At 48.0% G+C, this 13178-nt stretch overlaps 1 protein-coding gene across 3 annotated transcripts in view; it reads left to right on the top strand.

The window, feature by feature from the left end:
* CBFA2T2 (CBFA2/RUNX1 partner transcriptional co-repressor 2) overlaps window positions 1–13178 on the top strand; it is a 62140-nt gene that overhangs the window by 12656 nt on the left and 36306 nt on the right. The window contains exon 1 of one of the 3 annotated variants that reach the window (XM_033003635.2): window positions 10011–10319. The exons of the other annotated variants lie outside the window; for them this stretch is intronic. The gene's annotated coding sequence lies outside the window, so the exon portion shown is untranslated. Of the gene's footprint in view, window positions 1–10010; window positions 10320–13178 lie in introns of those variants that run through there. 3 annotated transcript variants of the gene reach the window in all.

Here is a 13178-nt window from a genome sequence, read left to right as displayed (position 1 = left end):
CAAACGAACTATTTCCAGAATGCTGTCTTTTAACTGCCTGTGCCATCAAATCCAACCCCACTTTGGAGAAGCTTTGCTGATGATGCTGATGAACATCTCTTTTTCATCTCCTACCCCAGGTTTTTATTATTGTTTTTTAGATTAAGGGGTTTCCTTCTTATTCTTTTCCCTGAAATCTTTTTTTTTTTTTTTTTTAATAATTTGTGGTGTAGAATATCAGAATTTTGACAGCTGTTAAAGTTTCAAGATTAGGATATTTGAGTTTTAGATTGAAGGTAATTTTTGGCATCTTCCTTTTTCCCTTATATGCATGTTAATTAACTTCAACATACAGACCTTTGTTTCTAGCTTTTGGAACTCGTCTGAATGCATATATCCGGTGTGTGAGTTGGAGGACCTCTGACTTACTTGTTATGATGCTCTTGCCAGATGCTCCTTTCAGTCTATTGAAAGATCTTCTCTTTGGACCATCTCAGGTGTTTTCCAGCGTTCTGCTTACCAGGTCTGTGGGAGCAGGCAGAAGCAGGGGGTGCTGGGCACACACGAGGCAGAGCGCAAAGCTCCCTCTGCTCACTCCACTGCCGCAGGAAGCTTGCCATGAGGAGCACAAAGCACGAGCAGGTCCCTCTTTCCCCTACGTAAAAATGATAAGGGACCTGATGGCTCCTGTCCCCTTGCGTAGGGATGGTGTCACCTGGACGTAAAATGCTTGGATCCAGGGCAGACAGCTCATCGGTAACGGTGTGTTTCCTCCTAAGCACTTAGGATGGAAAAATAAGTTTTGGGAACTTTGCATGACTCTCCTCCCCATCTCTCTGACTCTGTCAGGAATTTTGTTGTTAGTGCTGCTGGATTGATACGGAAAGAGCTTGAATGCCCAGGGAGTGAGTATAAACGTGCACCTCTGGGTGAGATCGGTCACCCTAAATCTGTGCTGGGAACAGCTATGGCTGAAAGTGTTGGGTACAGACATGGTGGTGTCAGAGGGAGCTGATGCCTTCAGCAATTACAGGCTTCTTTAGCTGGGCTGGTCTTGAGCTTCTGCATGTTAAGTCCTGAAAGTTTTTAAGGATGGGTGGGTTGTGTGCTTTGTCTGCCTGGTTTTCTTCAACTGTTCTCTAGGGAGAAGCAAGCTGTATTTTTTTGAGACTTGATTTTCTGTACCTGTTGTTTTGTTGAATGGGTTTGTTTCAGAAGAATCTTGTGTTTGAATCATTCTTCTGTTGGAAACATCCATTTTTCAAGACAGAAACTTTCCCTGGGACCAGTATGTGCTCAGGAGATCAGAAACCACCCTAGGTGCTCTATAATTGTATTTACTAAACTGTACAATATGGCCTAAATAAATATCTACTGATTTGAATATGGTTCTTTGGCATCCTGGTAGATGTCTCCTTGTTTTGCGTAATTTTTGAAAGAGGGTTGGGTTTTTTGTTTGGTTTGGGGTTGTTTTAATAACCATATGGAAGGAGAAGATTTTAAGTCCAGGTTTCGCAGGATGGGGCTCTTTCTACCCAGGCCTCCTGCTTGCGAAAGGCAAATGGTGTCCTCAGCTTGAGATTTCGCATTTGAAGTTTTACTCTGGCAATGTGGCTTTTCTGCACGGGGAAGTTCCTGCGAAGTTTGGGTGTGAATTTGCAGCGTACCAGCTGCTGCGCTAACGCCGTCTGCAGGGATACGCAGGGTGCTGGAGCTCCTTCTTGCAAACCAGCTTTCTGCGCTTCCCGTTTCAGGAAGGCTTCAAGGGAGCACTGCTGCCGGAGCTCTGCTCTGCTGCCGGAGCTCTGCTCTGCTGCCGGCACGGCCCTGCTTCGGGGTTAAAGCAAGCTGCCACTGCCTACACTTTCTGGTTATGGGATGTGCTTTCACCATCACTCAGACCTCTCTGGTCACTGGTGGCTGCAGAGAAGAGGGGGCTTGATCTTGAGCTTGTGGGGAGGATGGATCCTGGTGGATCCAGCAGCACCCCCAGACACCACTATGGTCCCATGCATGTGCTTGTTGGGAGGGAAGGGACCACTCCAGTGCGACCGTGGGCCAAGCTTGGCTGCTAACCCTTGGAGGAACAGTGTAATGGGAATGACAAGGGGTTTGGACCAGCGGAGAAAAATTCATGTTAGAGCCTGAATATGATTTTTCATCCTCTTAAAATTCTTCTGTTTCTTTGAAGTGTGAATCCCAGATGCTACAAAAGTGTTTTTCCAGACATGGCTATGCTGTCTTGCTGTGTATTTTCCACCAAATTGCTGAATTACTGTTTTCCTTCTGGCCTTCGATTTTTTTCATAGCTTTATCTTTTTGTCTGGATGTTTTACATGGCTAAAACTCATTCCTGTCTAGCATACCAATCTGAGAACTCCCACGTGAGCCAGCGTTCCCACCAAACTTGCATAGGACAGGAATGCTGGCTTTTTTTCCTGGAACCTTGTAAACATGAACTTCCTGTTGACAGGAGCTGTAAATCTGCAAATAGGCTCTGCTTCCGGCAGAAGATGAAGGTAATAAAATTTCAGGTCCTGTTCCCTGTGCCTGGTCCTCTTTGAGCTGCATCCAAGCACCCCAGAGGCAGTGGAAGCGCAGAGGCACAGGAGGGAACCTGCTGATTGTTCCACACCTGGAAGCAAGTCCTTCCCTTTATTTTTTTCCCTGTTTTCTTTAGGCACCCAAATACCGACGCAATCCTAATAAAAGCCAGTTGGAGAATCTCAAAACCCTAATGACTCTAAAATGATGCTTCATTACTTGTTTTTTCCTTTCCTTGCTCCTCTGCCTCTCCCACCACAGAACTAATTTTCAGTTTTGGGGAGTTAACTCTATCCTACATCCAAAACTGCCTGTTTACTACCCATGCCACTTAATCTTGCTGTTGTTTCCACCTCCAAGAGGAGATCTGCTGGGACACATAACCCACACTAGTTGTTGGTTTTCCCTTTCTACACTTAACACTTTGCTCTTCTGCATTTCGTGCGGCCGCAGCTCATAAGCCTCATCCTGGTGGGGCTGGGGGCTCCCGGCAGCCACTGGCTGATCTCTGCCTTTTAATGAATGCCTCTGCAACGTGAAGCTGCAGCTAGCAAGCCGTATGCGTTACCTTCCTTCTCCTGATGCCAAGACAAGCACGCCCACAGCTCGCTGGGGGGAAGAGGCAGCAGCGCACAGAGAAGAGCTGCCTGGTTCCCTACGCTGGGTGGTTTTTGGAGGCTTTATTTCTGGGTAGGCAGCAGACGCCCAGCAGGTGCTCGAGCTCGGCAGATGCTGGGGGCTTGTAATGGTTGGGCATTGACCATGTTGATCTTCAGGATTGACAGTAGGGGATGCTGAGGCTTCCCTGTGCTGTCAGGGAAGGGATGGAGGCAGGTGAGGGGCTGGGAGATGGTGGAAGCAGAAAAGGTGAAAAAAGACATTAAAAACATGGTAGTGGAAAGGGAAGAAGGATATAGAAAGGGAAGAAGAGTGGTTACAGGACATGGAAATGAGGAGCAATGGGCAGGATAAAGGGAAGATCTGGATGGAGGCTGAACTCTCTTAATAAGCATCCCATTAATTAATACTTTCTCATGTGGCAGCACTGGGGTGTGGATGAAATCCAGCCCTGCTCAGCCTGACCTCGGCACTCTCCTCTCTCGCCGCTGTGTTGGTTTCTCCTTGGCTTCCCGCCCTTAGCAAAACCGCAACCTTTCCCACTTCTCCGGGCAGAATGAAAGGCACATGGCCGCGGTGTAAGAGGAGCCTCTCGCAGTCGTCTGCGCTTGGGTGGGCGTGCTGGTTCTTTCGTAAACTAATAGCTCCCAGCAGTGCTACTAAATCAGACTTGGTGGAGCCGGGAGCGGAGAGTTGGAATGCCGGGCCAGGCGCAAAGGGCTGCACTGGGTTGTTTCTCATTTTTTTTTTTTTTTTTTCTCCCCCGAAACCCACTATTTGTTAGGTCCAAAGGGCCAGCTGATAGCAGAAGAGGGAGCTGGCAAGGTTGGGCTTTGCAAAGAAAAATGTTTAGAAACTAAAAATAGCCCCCCCAAAACCCCCCGTTTAAAATAGAATTTGTTGTTGTTCGATGAGGCTGAAAGGGAGGGATCCCTGTTCAGTACTAAACCTGCAAAACCAACAAACTGGGGTGCTACTGGAAAGCCCTGCTTAAAATCCTGAATTGATGGTTTTACTGGGTAACAACTGAGGATTTTTTTAATTTAAGTGTCTTAAAGAGAGGCTGTGGTTCGGGTGAGAAATTTGGATGTTTCTAATCAAGGTTACCAGGTTAGTGGCAACTAATTAACAAGAAAATAAGCCTCCTTTGATGGCTGTCCAATGCCAAAATGTGGGAAGGTACCACCTCCTCCAAAGGGCCGGGCGAGGACCAGAGCTGCAGCAGCACTCCCAGATGTGGCAGTCCCAGGGACTGGAGGGGAGGGAAGCTCAGGATGAAGTGGGGGAAAAGGCTTCTGTTAAAAGAGCCCAAGATAAAGAAGGAAAAGCCATTATCATGGGGAAAAGCCACAGCCTGCAGGAGGGCAGTCACCAGTGGAAGGAGGTGCAGGAAACAAGCTGGGGCGTAATGACCCTGCTGTAGGAAAGGGGCTTGAGATCCATCACATGCATTTTATTGCTCATGCTTTTGATTGTAAATGTTGTCCTTTCTGGGACAAGACCAAAACCACAAGTTCTGCTGACAAGTCCTGCTTTGATAAGCTTTAACATGTGCTTTCTTAATTGTTAGAAAATTGTGAGAGAACTTCTATAGGGTAGGTGGTAGGGGGTACTGGGAGCCGAGTAGGGTGTCTGATCCAGGACACAGCTCTCAAAGCACATCATCTCACCTGCAAAAGGGAGGATTTCTGCTTCCAGAGCTTGTCTGCACCATAAACACATGCTAAAGGGGTTGGTCCTGTAAGAACTTGAGCAAAAATATCAGATCTACGCAGGTAACTGGGTTTTCTAAAGTAGGAGGGAAGTACCCGAGTCAGCTGCAGCAGAGTGCTCCATCGGCACAGCTTCCCAAGCCAGAAATGTTCCTGATGCCCCACCTGGGGTGCTGGGCAATTGATGACAAGCATCACCAAAATTACAATTGGAGGAGAGTGGGTGTATGTGTTTTAACAACTCTCTGTAATCAAACAGCGCTGCTATTGATCTGGAAAATATTGTCAAACTGCAATTGGACTAGACTTAATCCTCTTCAGGCTAGGTTTTGCTCTCTCCAAATATGATTACTCATTTTTTCCATATTTCTGTGTTTGGTTTAAATACCCATGACAGCTACAGAGGCTTGGATTTCTAATCAGAGCAAGGGTGTTAGATTTAGGAATTGATGTGTTGTTTTGGAGGGGATTTTCTGGATAAGACATCAGTTCCTGGGTGTTTTTTCTTTACGTATGCAGTCACATACCAGGAATAAGACAGATTTTGCTTAGGTGTCCCATCTCTGCCCCCCACCCTAAATCGGTGGGCAGAAGTAAAGTTTCAGTAACTTCCTTAGGTTGTGCTTAATTCCTTGTTGCACCTTTGCTCTCACTGTTTTTTTTTGCAATGTCTGGTCGTAGTTGTTCTGGGTGTAAATTCTGCCAGCTCAGTTAAGTCTAACTTTTAATACATTTTTTCCCCTCTCTGGGCAGTATCAAAATGGCACAAAAGGCAAAAAGTACTCACATTCACTCCTGAAGGAGGCAATATGATTAGATTTACTTGACAAATTAAGCTTGTTAACATAATCTGCAGTGTGCTAATTTAAATAATGGATGTACTGAAAAGAGGATGTTTGTTAAATGTGATAAATTTGCTAGGAATGGAGAGGTCTAATCTCTGTTTGGGGGGGATGCATGCCTCTCTGAGCCTGAACTCAAGTCAGCGAGCCTCCCCTGCAACCCCACCAGCATCGCTTCAAAGGGAGCAGTCCCTTCTTGGCTCCGCTGACTTGTAAGGAAGGCATAAAGAAGGCAATAAAATGTTTGCCTTTCCTGCCAGACCTGAGCCTGGAGGAGGAGGAGGATCCCAATTGGTTTCCATCAGATTCCAGTTAGCATGAATTTACGGTTTCCACTTAGCCTGATAAATGACTTTGGCTGCCCTGGTGCATTTGGATTTATTTTTCTGTGCGATGGAAAGTAGTCAGCTTAAAAAGGCAAAGGCTTTCCAGGGTTGCCGTGAATACAAGTGAAGCATCTTTCTGAGGTAAGAACACAGCAGGCAAAAAAATAAAGCTGTGACATGTCATGAAATATGGGTGAAATAGAAGAGAAATCAGAAGTAGTTTGGGTCTCTTGTGCTTGCTGTGGCAATGGGCTGTGATAGGCATAAAAATTCCACTGGAAACTGGAAAAATTCTTCAGATTTCCTCGCTTTCCTCAGAAACCACACTTAGCAGCAGGTATCAATAGCTCCCAGTGTTCAGACTTTGCATCGTTCTTTCCATGGAACATTCCCAGGAGAAGAAAGCAGAAGCAGATTAACGCGGTGAGCTGGGGAAAGCAGTTTCCCCCGTGCTGCCTGCAGTCCTTCTTCCTTCCACAGTGGTGGTGATGTCTGGGTTACAAAATCTGTTTTAACGCAGGGGAGGAGGCTAGCCTGTTGGTTACGTGGAGGTGCTGCTTGAGGCTGGTAGATGCCTTAGCTCGGTGTCTTCTGTTAGTGCATGGCCTCTGCCTCCCCCTGCTCCGTTTGCAGGGGCAGAGCAGGGCATGGCATGCCCGATGCTTTCTCCTGCCTTGCAGTAGCGGAGCTGCTGCGTTGGCGCTGCTGGAGAGAGGGGCTGGCAGGGGCATGCTTGCCTGTGGCTCCACAAACCCACCTCTGCCAGCGGGGAGCTTAGGGATGGGTCATGGTTTGGGTGAGCTTAGGCACACGGTCATGTTTAAGATACAATCCACAGGCCTTTTAAAAGAGTCTTTGCAATGGCTCCTACTCAGGGTGCCCAAGTGTCTCTACCTTTAGTGTTTCTGCCTTGAGAGCCCAAAAACACATGTGCATCTTCCTTACTCTGAGGCCAAGCTGTGAGGTCTGGCATATTCCTGCCTCTCTAGCCAGAAGTGGGAATGTCTTCCCTGAGGATATTGGATTTTTGGTAAGAAGTTGGCCTGTGCGTGCCATGGCAAAGAGTATGTACATTTTTGTAAAGGTTTATAAAGTCAAATCATTGTAACTATACTTAAAATGCTCGAAGTGGCCTGAGTTTTTGATGTTTCAAACAACTTTGGTTTGTAAAAATGAGGAAAAGATTTATTCTACCATGGGTTGACAAATGATACTTACAACCTGGTTGTCATAGTTGGGGACTGCTTTTGTTTATGCAAAGTGAAATGTTCACAATCTGTTGAGGTCTTTAGGTTAAAATGTGTTTAAAAAAGAAGGTGAGAGAACATCTAGTGCTAGTTACCCATTTAAAATAAAACCCCCAAACCCCAGGCCATCCCATGTACCTTGTAAGAGGGCTTTCTCTGATGACTTTGACCCAGAAACCTGGCAGCTCCCAGGCTGCATCTCTTGAGCATCTTCTGTTCGTCATACAGCATCCCCCTCCTCTCTTGTGCTCAGACTAATTTCAGCTTTTGAATTCACTGGCTGGTTTCAGGCTGGTTTGGTGATGTCGGGACAGGGGTGGACGAGGAACAGTGGTTTCTGATGCGAAATGCTTAATGCCTTAAGCACAAGGCTGCATCCATCTGCCTGGTACCATCTCCACTGGGAGCAAAGCTGCAACATGAGCTCGCTCCTTACAAGACATCAGAGAATCCACATGAGAGCCACCACTGTCGGCGTGACCCTGGCCGGGGAGGGCTCCCGTTGGGGACCTCACAGTGCGAGGCGCCAGGGAGCAAATCATGAGACACAAGTCCATAGGAAAATAACTTTATTAATTCTGGTGCTCGTGGAGCTGCTTGTTTTTTGTCTCTCTTCATTGTCTGTATAATTTAGAGATGATTTTTCCATCTCAGTTTATGAAATATTGGAGCTTCGGTATTTTGCGCAACCTTCATCAGAAGTGTCAGAAGCCCCAGCGAGCTAAACTTTCTGAAATTAAGTGTTTTATTGCCAGCAGCCCTACCAGCGGGGACTGGGGTGCAGAAAGATGTGGCACTGGCAGATCTGCCTGCAGTGTCTGCCGGTTCCCAACCCACTTTGCTGCCCAAGCATCGCTTCACAGGCTGCTCCGGGTATCTGTGCGCTGACACTTGACTGTGATTCACTTTTTTTTTTTTTTAACTGAAGCATATGAAATTGCAGTTCTTAGTTGAGGTTTGGAGGTGGGAGAGTAGCTGTAAATCTGTGCCCTTCTCGGAGAGCTGTGCTCACCCAGCCAAGGCTGCAGCAGCTTCATGTGCTCCTACAACAGCTCAAAGTCTCCTGCCCAGATGCCTCCCTCCAGTTACCCACCACCCTGCCTATGCTGGGGGGCCTGTCCTCCATGGGAGGAGATCGTGGCCCATGTTTCCATGAATGCATGCCGTGCCTGCTCGCAGAGTGCTTTTTAATACTTCCTTTAAAGTGCTTTTTTTCCCTCCCTTTACAGCCTTTTCCCCTCCCAAAGGGAAGCAGAGGTACCTTAAACTAATTGGGAATAAGAGGCAGAGAAGCCGGGGGGGAAGCGTTAGGGTGGGATGCTGGAGGGGCACTATTTTTAGGAGGTTTATGGACATGGCTTGGCAGTTAGCAATAGCCAACCAAAGCACTGGGAATTTCATAAAAAGAAGCATTTTGCTGTCTGTGAGCAAGTAATTATCCCGCCACTCTTATACCAATTGTGGAGAATGCAACTCGTGATTTCTGGGCTTTTTTAAAAAAAAAAAAAAAACCAAACAGCATCCCTCGGCTTGGGCAATGGCAGGCTTTGAGTTTGCTGTCCTGGCAAGGTATGTAGGTCTCTGGTTCTCAAAAAAGTAGCTGGGGGGAGAGTTAGTGTTGCCTGCAGAGATTTGGAAAGGATTATATGGAGACCTGAAGCCCCTCAGCTCAGAGGAATATGGACTAGAGTGGTGAATCCCTCCTGAGATCTTAAAATGTGCCCGTGCATGGTCTGCAAGCAAAATGCAAACGTCGCTTCTCCTCCTCAAGCGGTTTGATGGGAGCGGGGAGGAGGATGGCGCGGGGGAGGCTGGTTTGGGCCGTAACCGGAGGGGTGGCCGCCTCTGCTCCGAGGCAGTTGCGCAGGCAGCCGGGGACGCCCGGCTGCGCGGTGAGGAACGCTGTGTGTAAAGCCGCGTTTCCCCAGCGCCCGGCTTGCGGTGAATGGTGCTGGGCTGATGGGATTAGTCAGGGGCCTCCAGTTAATATCTGTTTGTTCGCACCACGTATCGGGGAGCCGCTGTTCAAAGTCACCGGGAGGTTTGTAGGTGGCAGAGCTGCCATGTCTGCAGGGGGAAAATGGTCAAATGTCATTGTGTCCAGTGCGTTTCTGTTAGGAGCCTCCCTTGCTGCTGTGAGATCCCTGGCTGAGTTTACTCCCAGCATAAAACGTTTCGGATTTACATTTTCCCTTAACACTTCCTCTTCGATCCGAGTAATATGTTACACATTTAATTGATCTTCCTTTGAATTTTCCAGTCCTCGTTTGGTACCCTTGCAACATCAGTATCTTGTTATCTTGTTGTTGCTCCTAATTGCTAACACATGCCAGCTTTCCAGCGCTGCAAACTCTGGCGCTGGGGCTTGGAGGGGAGTTTACAGGGAAGATTTACGTGCATGGGGAAGCCTTCAGAAAATTAATTCACTAGTTTACCCAACAGCTTATCCAGATTTCAAAATAGAGGGCTGAGATGAAGGCTGATTTACACCCGGTACTGCGTAAAGCAGAGCAGATTTCGGGAGGGTTGCTCTGCTGGAAACGACCCGCAGCGCCTATGTCGCGAAGCCCTCCTTTCCTCTCGCCGCCCCGCCGCCGTCTCGCTGTTATTGCCGGCCATAAACAAATTACGTGTATTTAACAAGTTAATGTCAGCCCGGCTGCGAGGCGCTGGTAGGTGTGTGCTTGGTGACATCAGCTGGCGAGCAGCCTGGCAGCAGCGCGGCGCAGGCAGGGAGCAGGCAGGGAGCCGAGGGTGTGTGCCTCTAAGCTGGGTATTCTGGCAAGGTGGAGAGCTGGTCTGTTTGGCAGGACCTTCCCATCTGGGATCCATCTGTGTTTCCCTGGAATCGGACAGGCGGCTCCAGGCAGTGAGAAATCGCAGATGTGCGGGACCTGACACATGTCCAGCTAATGAAAGGAGAAGGCAGGCTGGGCTCCGGCTGCGCTCGAAGATCAGGAGCGGAGGAGGAGGAAGAGCGCTTTTATTTGTATTTCAAAGAAACTAGGTGTATTCAACAGCAGCTGGATTGTTGCAACCTTGCTGTTTAGGGTAAGCCGTAGATGGGTCTATTTTTAAACGGGACTGGGTAGGGCGCAGCATATCTAGGGGCAGGGGGGGGATGCTCGGGGGGGGATGCTTAGCTTCTGTGCCGCCAAGTGGGTTTGAAGAGCGACGTGGGTTTTGCCGGCAGTCTGGGGAGAGCCTCAACCTTGAGCGCAGGTAGAGGGAGAGGGTGGGAGCGGCGTCCGCAGCGCTTCGCCACCCAGCCTGCCTCCGGTCGACTGCAGTGGCTCTGCCGGGGGAAAACTTCAATAGAGGAGCGGGCTGCATGCGTGGATTCTGCAGCTGAAAAAATACCAAACTCTCTGAGGAGAGCTGCATTAGAGCTCTCTCTATGTTGCTATGGAATGATTTTTTTTTTTTTTTTTCTTATTTTTATTTCCCCCCCCCCATGAGCAGAAGGCTGGGATTCAGCATTTTCTGGGGAAATGGAAAAGCAGGAAGGTTTTTGTGTATTTTAGCAGAATGTGGTTTTCTGCTGTGGCTAGCCTTACTCTCATTTCTGCATGCTGATATTGAAGCCAGGGGGGCAAATCTGCAGAGGTGGATTTCTTCCATCGGCTCCCAAATTTCCTTAATTTTGTCTGTGCTTTCAGTGCTTCTCTGCATTGTGGCAGAGGCTGCTCCCTTTTTGTCTTTGCACTCCTCAAGCAGCAACTGATGATACCAGCATCTAAATCTCTCGGATAATTTTGTGATACTGGAAAAGACCTCCCTGCCCTATATATTTTTGCTGTCAGGCTGCAGACTGCTGTATTTTCTCTTATTCCATTGTAATTCCTGATCCTGCGTATGTATTTTAAACCTGTACTTTCCTTCCTGCCCCCCCCCCCCCTCCATTTTTTGGGAAGGTTCAGCAGTTGAAATTGCTCCTCTGACCTTCTGGGGTAGCTTGTTGTAAAGATCCCTCTGTTGCATGTTTGCTGAGCCACTGCCCCAGGTGTGAGCTCTGCAAAATATTACTGGCTTTTTCTCCCTCCGCAGCACTCGGCTCCGGTGCGACAGTACTTGCAGTCCATTTTATGTACCGGAGGAATCCTGCCCAGCCAGGGGAGATGCACCAAAATCAGCACTCAAAGTTTGGGAAGCTAAAATGTGGCTGAGGGCTGTTTGCTGTGGAGCTGGAAAAAGAGAGAGGAATATTTGCTAGGCTGTCTGGTGCAGGAGGATTCCCTTTGGGGCACTTTGGTGTTGCTTTGTCTGGGTTAGTTTTAAGCGTGCCAAATGACAGGGTTTCCCCAGGGAGAACGTGATGCAGCCTGGCCGGGCTCCCTGGCAGGGTGCTGTGCTGCTCCATGGGCTGCAGCTCCGTGCTCGTCCGGCTCGGCCGCTGCACGTGCCACCTTAAGGTTTTCCTTCTTTCTCAGTATGCAAGCATTTGCATATGGGCTTTAAAAAATATATATATTATAAGTCTGTTCCTACAGACATGCCGAACACTTTCCTATGTGTCCCTCGCAGTCCCCAGAGAGGAGGCAGAAGGAGCGTGTGCTGCCTAATGCTCTGCGACTTCAACATCTTAAAGTGCTCCAGCACAAAGGAGGAATGAAAACCAGAAAATCTCCAGCAAAGCTGTACAGGGTGTGATGATATCTGAACGGAAAGAGCCGTGCTCCTCTGCTGCGGCTCTCCCAAAGACTCCCCGAATTCGTGAACGCAGCGCAGCGTGTTGGAGCATCTGCTCCTGCAGTCTCTTTGCAGGTCGGGCTCTGATTAAGCAAACGGAAGTTTTGCCGGCATCAGGGGGGCATGATTTGGCCGTTAAACAACTAATTTGCTGGTGTCTTGCTCAAGCCCTGCGGGAAACTTTTTTTTTTTTTTTTTCTTCTCAGGTTCCTTTATTTTTGGAAAGGATTTGGGGTGTCTGATGAGATAAGCGCTTAGGTGAGGGAGGTGGTTGTATTTTGGGGAAGGGGGTAGCTTGAAACCCAATGGCGAGTTGGATGTGCTGCCCCATTTCTACAAAATTATTATAAGGGAAGTCTTGTTTTCTCAGAATTGTCTGCTGGATAATCTGATTTTCATTATTAATATGGAGAAGATGTTTAATCTGATTTTGGGGACTACCTAGGCTTCACCTAAATGACTGTGGGCCTTCCCCAGCCGGGTATCCCTACCCCGGCACATCCACCAGTTAGAGAAATCTGCAAATAATGCAAAACTAAGAGACCTCAGTGTTAAGAAACAAGGTAAAAGGGGTAAAGCACAGGTAGTTTGAACAAATATTGCCAACAAGAAAGTGCAGTAAGCCGATTGAATGATTTGAAGGGTCTGAGGAAGGAGCAGAATTGCTAAAGGCAAGGAGAATAAATCGTTAATCAGAGAAGTCTGTTACACAGGGAATGCCCTGAGGAAAAGAGCAGAGACTCCATTTAATAGTGAAAAGGCCAAAACAGTGCTGCCAAGTCGGGTTCTGCTCTGCCCGGGGACTGGAGCCATGGCCCCTGCTTACTTCCAAGATGCTGCTATTTTTGCAAGTTGCATCTGCTGGTTTTTGCAGAGGCTTGTTTAAACCCGCTGAAGCCAAAAACGAAGGGAGCTTTTCTTACGTGAACTGTGGGTCAGGCTTTTGTTGTAGTTTTTGGTTTGGGTTTGTTTTTTTTTTTTTCCTTCTGTTCTATTCCTCTTAGTCTTACAGGACCAGTGTCCCCAAGAGAGCAGGGTTTCACTTCTTAATGCTGCCTTGTCTGTCAGATCGAATGGGAGTCCCAAATTATTTTACTGTTGCTTTACAGAGCTTTGTCCTGTGTCGCTCATGGTGGATTTTGGCTTGTAGAGGTTATCACTGGGGGACAGTAGGCAAGAAGGAAAGAGCGTGGTTTGACTTCAGGAGCTGAGTTTTAAAGG

The sequence above is a fragment of the Tyto alba genome, unplaced genomic scaffold, assembly GCF_018691265.1.
Source record: "Tyto alba isolate M040663 unplaced genomic scaffold, T.alba_DEE_v4.0 Super-Scaffold_33, whole genome shotgun sequence".
In the NCBI taxonomy this organism is placed as follows: Eukaryota; Metazoa; Chordata; class Aves; order Strigiformes; family Tytonidae; genus Tyto; species Tyto alba.
The sequence above is the reverse complement of the archived record's forward strand: the minus strand, read 5'-3'. Positions and strand labels throughout refer to the sequence as shown.